The sequence below is a fragment of the Carettochelys insculpta genome, chromosome 1, assembly GCF_033958435.1.
Source record: "Carettochelys insculpta isolate YL-2023 chromosome 1, ASM3395843v1, whole genome shotgun sequence".
NCBI classification, from domain to species: domain Eukaryota; kingdom Metazoa; phylum Chordata; order Testudines; family Carettochelyidae; genus Carettochelys; species Carettochelys insculpta.
The window spans coordinates 60280001-60289345 of record NC_134137.1 but is presented as its reverse complement, the minus strand read 5'-3'; positions in this window follow the sequence as shown (position 1 = coordinate 60289345).

Sequence of the window (9345 nt, the reverse complement as noted above, 5' to 3'; positions counted from 1 at the left end):
GAGCCCACAGAAAGCTCAGTAAGGACCTGCCAGACACCCACTACACATGCAACAGATGCAGCAAGGACTGTCACTCTTGTGTGGGCCTTCACAGTCGCAGTCGACACTGCAAATGATGATCCCAAATGGAACTATGAAGGGCGTGATCCATAGTCTACGTAGACTGAAGGATGCCTGCTACCTGTTAAATTTATTTGCTTGTTCAAGCATGGGGGAAGTAATTGTTTCTCATACAAAAGATATCAAAAGTAACTCAGCCATACTTACACTACACTTCTGAGCACAGTTGAGTTAAAATAATCTGTATACAGAATATGAAAATAGATAAACACTCAGTGCATGGATGTACAGTAGGCCTAAATGTAGTTTGGGCTAGAGGGGGCGGCTCAGCGGTTTGCGCATTGGCCTGCTAAACCCAGGGTTGTGTGCTGACTCCTTGGGGGGGGCCCTTTAGGGATCTGGGGCAATCAGGTTACTAAATTGGCAGGGAGAAAGGGAGATGGTGCTTGACTTGACCTCCTGAGGTCACTGCCAGCTCTATATGAGATATATAGCTCTATATATACATGAATCTTGCGGGACAATACTTGCTAGCTTTTTATTGCTTCTTAATGTAGTAATCTCAAGACGTGCAGTATACCAAGTATTGTTTACTAATTCAGTAAAGTCTCAGAGGTGTAGCCATGTTAATCTGCAAAACAAAGAACAAGCAGTCCTGGGGCACTTTAAGAACTTAACACTTACTAGATCATGAACTTATGGGGGCAAACCCCCTTCATCAGATAGGCGGAAATAACAGAATCCAGGGTACATGTTGCAGGTGCCACAGGTCTGCTTGTTTAGTTCAATGAAGTCTTAAATTTGCATCTGAAAAAGCAGGTCTTTGCCCACAAAAAGAGAAGTTACTCACCTTTGTGCAGTAACGATGGTTCTTCAAGATGTGTCCCTGTGGGAGCTCCACCTTAGGTGTCGGGCTCGCCCTGGCACTGCAGATCGGAGATCTTGATAGCTGTTTCTGCCGGACCATGCATGTGCGGCTCTTCTGCTCCTCTTCACGCTCTTTTCATCACTTCTGCAGTCCGGTTTGATCCAGTTCCTCAAAACCGCTCCGGATCTGAAACCCAAGTCAGAAAGAAGAATCCGAAGCGGGGAGGAAGGGAGGGTGGTGGAGCACCCACCGGGACATATCTCGAAGAACCATCGTTGCTGCACAAAGGTGAGTAACTTCTCTTTCTTGTTTGAGTGTCCCCGTGGGTGCTTCACCTTAGGTCACTGAGTAGCAGTATTCCCTGCGGGCCCCCCCCACCGAGAAACTAAGAGGCAGGTAGCGGATTCAGGTCTTGTCTAAGACAGACAGCATCGCTGTGGACAAGGAGGTATCCTCAGTTATCTGTTGGTAGACAGCGTAATGCTTCACGAACGTGTCGTAAGATGCCCAGGTTGCCAACCTGCAGATATCTTGAAGGGGGATGCCTCTGAAAAACGCCATTGATGCTGCCACGGCTCTCGTTGAATGTGCCCTCAGTTGGCACGGCAAGGACACGCCCCTCAGTGAGTAGCAGGTTGTGATCCAGGACATGATAAGGTTAGAGAATCTTTGCGAGGAAATCACCTTGCCTTTAGAGTGATGGGCTATGGACACTATCAGCCTCTTGGTCTTCCGAAAGGGCTTGGTCCTGTCGATGTAAAAATCCAAGGCTCTTCTGATGTCCAAGGAATGCAACTGCACTTCCCATGCTGAGGCGTGTGGCTTAGGGTGGAATGCTGGCTCGTTGACATGAAATTCAGAGGCGACCTAAGGGATGAAGCGGGGATGTAACCTGAGTGGCACCCTGTCCTTGTTGAAGATCGTATGTAGTGGGGTCGCCATGAGGATCAATAGCTCACTCACCCTTCAGGCTGATGTGATTGCAAGAAGGATGTTGGTCTTTTGCACCAGCAATTTGAACGAAGTTGTGGCCAGGAGTTCAAATTGGACTCTCAGCAGTGTGTCTAAGACCAGATCCAGGCTCCAAGGGCACGCTACCGTCCGCCTTGGTGGATACATGTTCACTAGGCCTTTGAGGAATTGTGCTGTCACTGGGTGTGCAAAGACCAACGTACCATCTACTGTATGTCTAAAGGCATCGTCTGAGAACAGCATATCTCTGATGAGGACTTCCTGCACCTTAGACTTAGCTTTCAGCCTTGCAAGATTAAACAGTTTCCCATCAGATCTTGTGTGCAGCACGATGCCCTCTGTTGAAGATCCAAAGGCATGCTTCAGGAGGAGTGTGAAGAAGATCCCGAACAATGTCGGAGCAAGCACTCATCCTTGTTTGATGCCGCTCCTGATTCTGAAAGGCCGCCAAAACTCCAGGTTTTTCCCACCTAAAGTTTTCTGCCACAAACCTGAGGTAACTATGACTCAGCACTCTGGCTTCCATATAAAACAAAATGGAGTCAAGAAGGCTGCAATCTTGTTCATAAACCTTAATAAGAAAATAAATAAAATTAACCGATTTCCCTTAACAAGTGGAGGATGAATAGACTTTATGCCCGAATAAATCCAACTGTTTTGAGTCTCTGTCCAGGGCCTTATATTGTGAGGCCTTCACTCTCTGTAGTGAGGATTCCACCACCAAAGAGTTAGGCTATGGATGGGTAAACAAGTACTCCATACCTGCAGAAGGGATGAAATACTTTTTGTCCACTCTCCTGTTAGTGGCCAGTGTAGATGCAAGTGTTTGCCAGATATTGTTGGCTGCCTCTACAATAGCCTTCCACAGCAGGATGGCGATTTTGGTGGAGACGGGGAGCCTTAAGTTCTTCAGCAACCACTGTCTCTTCTCAGGCAACTCTGCTAACTGAATCCCCTGGGATTTTGCCACCCTCTGAAACAAGTCCTGAAATTCACAGAGGTCATTGGGGGAGAGACATTGCCTGGAATGACTGCCCCATCTGGCGAAGATGAGAATGGATCGTATGGTGAAGCAGGGCCTGGAGGGAAGTCAACCTCTGAAAACTGAGCTTCTTCCTCTCCAGACAGTGGAGAGAATGGCTGGGTGGTCAGCAGAGGTGGAGGCACTGGAGAGGGACTAGGAGACCAGGATGCCACCAAAAGCCTCTCTGTTGGGTGTTCCGTTGGCTAATGCACATGGCGTTTGGAAGACCGATGCTGCTCATAGTCTCAAAGACTGGCACAGCATGGAGAATGATAGTATCAGCATGCAGGGGAGTAGCATTCATAGTCACATTCATAAGATGAATGGGAATGAGAACGCCTGCTATGCTGAGGCAGTGATCTGGATCTGTCACTCCTCCGTCACCCTCTGGCCTGGACTTTGCACCAGTGGGGGGATTGTGGCCCCAACACTGGGGATGGTAAGGAGACCTACAGTAGCATCCTGGAGAAATCTGTGAGGTGTGATGGGGTTCAGGGGTCCCCCTGCACTGCACCCCGTCTGCCAGAAGGAGTGACTCTCACTCATCAGGTACAACAGGAGGTTTATTAGGCAACAGATGCCCAGTTTCTCCCAGAATCACAGTACAGCAGTCAGAGACAGTCCTTCCAACCCGTCCTGGGGAGAAGACCCTCAGGGGTGCCCCTCTGGGGTGTAGCTTTCCCCCTCCTCCGGCTGGCTGCCTTCCAGCTCTCTCTTCCCCTAGCCTCTAACTGCCGCCCCTGATTCAAACCCCTGCTCGGCTCCTCCCTCCTCTTTGTTCAGGGCAGAGGTGTAACCTGCCAGTTGTAGCCCCAGGGTCATCCTTAGCCACTGGGAGCTATTCTGCTTGTTTCTCATATCTAGCCTGAGTCTCGCATTTGCACTCCCCCCACTCCATCACATCTCTCCCCACTTCCAGACCAAACTGAGCGGGGTCACTTAGCCAGTGACCTGGGGAAGTTCGGGGCCCTCCCTGCGTGACAGGGCATCGGCTATAGTGTTGTTGTTCCCCTTCACATGGACCACCTCCATGTCGTAGTCCTGCAGGAGCCGACTCCACTGCAGGAGCTTGGCGTTGGCCGCTTTTATGTGATGCAGCCAGGTCGGGGTGAGTGATCGGTGTACACAGTAAAATGCCGTCCAAACAGGTACGGCTGCAGCTTCCCCAGCGCCCACACCATGGCCAGACATTCCCTCTCTATGGCGGTGTAGTTCTGCTCCTGGGGCAGCAGCTTCTTACTCAGGTACACGATGGGGTGTTGCTCCCCTTTGTCATTCACCTGCATTAGCACAGCCCCCAGCCCCACGTCTGAGGCATCGGTGAACACCAGGAAGGGTTTGTTGAAGTCTGGATTTGCCAGCACTGGGGCCTTGACCAGAGCCTCCTTCAGTGCACCAAGGGCCTCTTGGCACTGCTCGGTCCAGACCACCTTGTCAGGCTTTCCCTTTTTACACAGCTCTGTGAGGGGGGCTGCGATGGAGCTAAAGTCGGGCACAAACCTCCAGTTGTACCCCGCCATCCCAATGAAGGCCTGTACCTGCTTCTTAGTCTGGGGTGTTGGCCAATCTCTGAGAGCCTCCACTTTAGCTGCCTCTGGCTTTAAGCAGCCACTGCCCACCTTGTGGCCCAGGTAGGTCACCTCAGCCATTCCCATCTTGCACTTCCCTGCCTTGATAGTCAGCCCAGCCTTCTGGAGTCGGTCCAGCACCTGCTTGACCTGGGACACATGGTCCTCCCACGTCTGGCTGAAGATGCAAATGTCGTCCATGTAAGCCAGGGCAAAGCTCTCCATCCCTTTCACTAGCTGGTCCACCAGATGCTGGAAGGTAGCAGGTGCCCCCTTGAGGCCAAAGGGCAGGACCAGGAACTCATAGAGGAGTGATGAAAGCCGACTTGAGCTGGGCATCTTCGTCTAATGGCACTTGCCAGTACCCCTTGGTGAGGTCTATGGTGGTGAGGTAACGGGCTCCTCCCAGCTTATCTAAAAGGTCATCAGGCCTGGGCATGGGGTGGGTGTCAGATACAGTGATGGCGTTAAGCTTGCGACAGTCCACACAAAACCGAACAGACCCATCTTTTTTTAGGGCCTAACACCACAGGAGAGGCCCAGGGGCTGGAGGAGGGTTGGATCACCCCCAGAGCCAGCATGTCTTCAACCTCCCACTTTAGTTGTGAGCCGTCTTCCCTGTGACTCTGAATGGCACACACTTGATAGGGCCGTGGGTGCCTGTCTCTATTCGGTGGACAGCTAGGTCAGTGCATCCGGGTCTGTCAGAAAACAGCTGTTGGTGTGAATGCAACACCTCCTTGATCCCTGTCTGCTGGGCAGGGGTCAGCTGGTCCGAGAGGGAAATAGACTCCAGCAAGGAGCCGGCTCCAGTCCTTGTGAGCAAATCTACCAAGGGATCATCCCCCTGCCCCTCCCAGTGTCTGCACACGGCCTGCACCAAGTTGTCTCTGTCCCAATAAGGTTTCATCATGTTCACATGATAGACCCGGTGGCTGTGGGCCCGGTTTGACAGTTCCACCACATAATTTACATCATTTAGCTGTTTGACGACCTTGAAGGGCCCATCCCAGGCCGCTTGCAGCTTGTTCCGCCGCACAGGTACAAGGACCATCACTTGGTCCCCGGTGGCATAGGCTCGGGCCCTGGCGTTACGGTCATACCAGACCTTTTGCTTCCTTTGGGCCATGGAGAGGTTCTCCCTGGCCAGGCCCATGAGCTCAGTGAGTTTTTCCCGGAAGGTCAGTACATACTGTACCACTGACTCCCCTTCGGGAGAGGCCGTCCCCTCCCACTCTTCTCTGAGCAAGTCCAAGGGTCCCCGTACCCTCCTTCCATACAGCAGCTCAAACGCGGAGAACCCTGTGGATTCCTGGGGGACCTCCCTGTACGCAAACAGCAGGTGGGGTAAGTACTTGTCCCAGTCATGGGGGTATTGATTCATGAAGGTTCTCAGCATCTGCTTGAGAGTCCCATTGAAACTCTCCACCAGTCCATTGGTCTGCGGGTGGTAGGCTGTGGCCCAGGTGTGCCGGACCCACACTTGTCCCACAAACTTTGCAGCAGGGCCGACATGAAGTTGGACCCCTGATCTGTGAGGACCTCCTTGGGGAACCCCACTCTACTAAAAATGGACAGCAGTGCATCCGCCACGGTGTCAGCGTCGATAGAGGTCAAGGCCACTGCTTCTGGGTATCGCATGGCAAAATCTACCACCACCAAAATATATTTCTTCCCCAAACGTGTTGCCTTGCTGAAGGGTCCCACTATGTCCATAGCCACTTTCTGGAAGGGCTCCTCTATGATGGGCAGTGGCCTCAGGGCAGCTTTCCCCTTGTCCTGGGTCTTCCCCACCCTCTGGCAGGGATCGCAGGACAGGCAGTATAGGCGGACAGCTGCAAAGATCCCTGGCCAAAAAAAGTTCTGTAACAACCTTCTCCTGGTGCGGTGGATCCCCTGGTGTCCTGCGAGCGGGACATCATGGGCTAGGTATAGCAACCTGCGCCGGTACTTTTGGGGAACCACCAGTTGCCTCTGGACCTTCCATGGCTCCGCTTTGCGTCTGGGAGCCCATTCCCGGTACAGAAATCCCTTTTCCCACAGGAATCTCTCCCTGCAGCCCTCCCCCAGCTGTGGAGCTGGGCTGAGACTGGCCAGTTCCCTCAGCTTCTGCAAGGAGGGGGCTCTCTGCTGCTCTGACTGGAACTCTTCGGCTGGGGCAGGGGCGGATGCTACTTCCCCAAGCCTGCCTGGCTCCAGCACCCCTGGCCTGAGAGATCTGGTTTTTGGGGACCCCCTTTCTCTCAGGGTTGGCCCCTGTGGCTCCTGTGACTTTGGCTGGGCCTGTACCCCTGAATCTGGGAAACGCACCCCTTGTTTTCTTTGGCTACAGGTCAGGACCAGGGCACGAGGGTGTTCACCTGGCCAGTTCTCCAGGTCACCCCCCATCAGTACATCCACTGGCAAATGGCTGTGCACGCCCACCTCCTTGGAGCCTTCCTTGTTCCCCCATTTCAGGTGCACCCTCGCCATGGGCACCTTCAAAGGGGTCCCGTCAATTCCTGTTATCGTCAGGTGGGAATGGGGTATCATGCGTCCCGGTGCCACCCACCCCAGGTTGGGCCAGCGTCATGTCAGCGCCTGTGTCCCAGAACCCTGTGACCTTTTTCCCGTCTACCTCGAGGTGTTAGAGACACTTGCTCCGCAGAGGCAGTGCCGCCCCCACTCTGTAAACTGACCTCTCAGCATTTGGTCCCCCTGAGGAGCTGGTCTGTGGGGTGGACTCGGCCCAAACCGAGTGCCCAATGTCAGCATCACCCGCCTTGGCCGCCAGCCCCTCTGGCTTCTGGGACTCCACCCAGTTGACTCCATGACCCCCCGGGCTGCTCAACCTGTCTGGGAGCTTGGGGCACTGGGCTGCTCTATGCCCCTTTCGCCCACAGCGATAACAGCCTGGGTCTTGTTGTGTCCCTCAGGCTGGGTGCTCTGTCCAGGCTCTGCTTGGCTCTCTGGGGGGTGGGTGGCTGGCCCCTCTTTCCTGGGCCTGCCCAAGAGGTGGTCCCCTCTGTCGTACATTCAGGAACCGGTCTCTCTGAGATTCTCGATCTCTCCGGGACTCCCTCTCTTTGTGGGGCTCACTTTCAAACCTGGCCCGGCTGTTTGTGAAGTCATCTGCCAGTTTCCCTGCATTGTGTGAATCCCCTGGCCTCCGGTCCACAAGCCACACCCTCAGATAAGGTGAGCACATCTCGTAGAATCGCTCCAGGACCGCCAGCTCGATCAGGTCCTCTACGGACTGGACTCCCATCCCGAACACCCACTTCCGGTAGTATTGCCTCAGGCGGGAAGTCGTATCTACATAGGTTTCCTCTGGCCTCTTCTGCACCTCCTGGAACTTCTTGTACATCTCTGGAGTCAGCCCGAACTTATGCAGCAGGGCCTGTTTGAACCGTTCATAGTCCCCAGGCTGCAGCCCCTCCAGCTGGCTGAGCACCGCTGCGGCCTTCTGACCTAGCAAGGGTGTGAAGTGCCGGAGCCACTCGGCTGGGGGAACCTCGTGCAACTCACAGGCTCGCTCAAAGGCGGTAAGGAACTCGTCCATGTCCCCTGGGTCCTGACACTGGGCCAGCACGCGCGTCTCCAAGTGACTGGCCACCCCGAGCCGCCTGGCCCTCTCCCCGCTTACCGCAGCTGGGGCCTCTTGGCGTCTCGCCTCTGCCATGGCCCGCTCATGCTCCCGCTCTTGCTCTCTCTCCTCCCACTCTCGCTCTCTCTCCTCCCACTTCTCCTCCCGCTGTCTCTCTTGTAGCTGGCGCTCATGTTCACACTCTCTTTCCCGTTCCTGGTGCTCCAGTTCCTTTAATCTCACCTCGAGCTCCAGCCGTTGCAGCTCTGCGGTGGGGGACTCTGCCTGCGATGGACCACCGCTAGCTGAGCGCGACCTGGCGGGCACTGTGTGCGTCTGACGGCGTCGAGCCCCTGCTTCTGTCGGAGAATCCGAAACACTTCCCAAGGCTGACCGGCCACTTTCTGCTAGGACAGGCTCTGTCCCCCCGGATCGGTCATTCTCTTCCAGCTGGGCAATCAGCTGGGCCTTGGTTGCCTTCCCCACGGTCAGGCCCCTCTCTGTGCACAGCCCCGCTGGCTCTGCCTTCAGGAGTCAGGTATAATCCATCTCCCCGCCGTCTCCCGGGGTATCCACTCACCAGCAGCAGCTGCAGGAGTTGCTCTGTTCCCCCTCTGGCTCTTGTGAGGCTCCTTCCTTCTCTTGTGCTCAATCAGCCACTGCTGGGAGCTCATCCGTGGGTGCAGTGCATCCCACTTCTGGAACCAGTGTGATGGGGTTCAGGGGTCCCCCTGCACTGCACCCCATCCACGGGCAGGAGTGACTCTCACTCAGCAGATACAAGAGGAGGTTTATTAGGCAACAGATGCCCAGTTTCTCACAGAAGCAACAGTACAGCAGTCAGAGACAGTCCTTCCAACCCGTCCTGGGGAGAAGACCCCGAGGGGTGCCCCTCTGGGGTGTAGCTTTCCCCCTCCTCTGGCTGGCTGCCTTCCAGCTCTCTCTTCTCCTAGCCTCTAACTGCCGCCCCCAATTCAAACCCCCGCTCGGCTCCTCCCTCCTCTTTGTTCAGGGCAGAGGTGTTACCTGCCAGTTGTAGCCCCAGGGTCATCCTTAGCCACTGGGAGCTATTCTGCTTGTTTCTCATATCTAGCCTGAGTCTCGCATTTGCACTCCCCCCACTCCATCACATGAGGTGACAGAAATAGGTGATACAGAATGCTGACGTGGGGAATCCCTGCAATGTGTGCAGGATTTACTCCTAGCCTTTCCATGCTCCGTTGCTTGCATATCGGTGCCACACATGGAGGACGCAGTTCTTTAGCGTGCGGCTCAGAACATGTTGGTG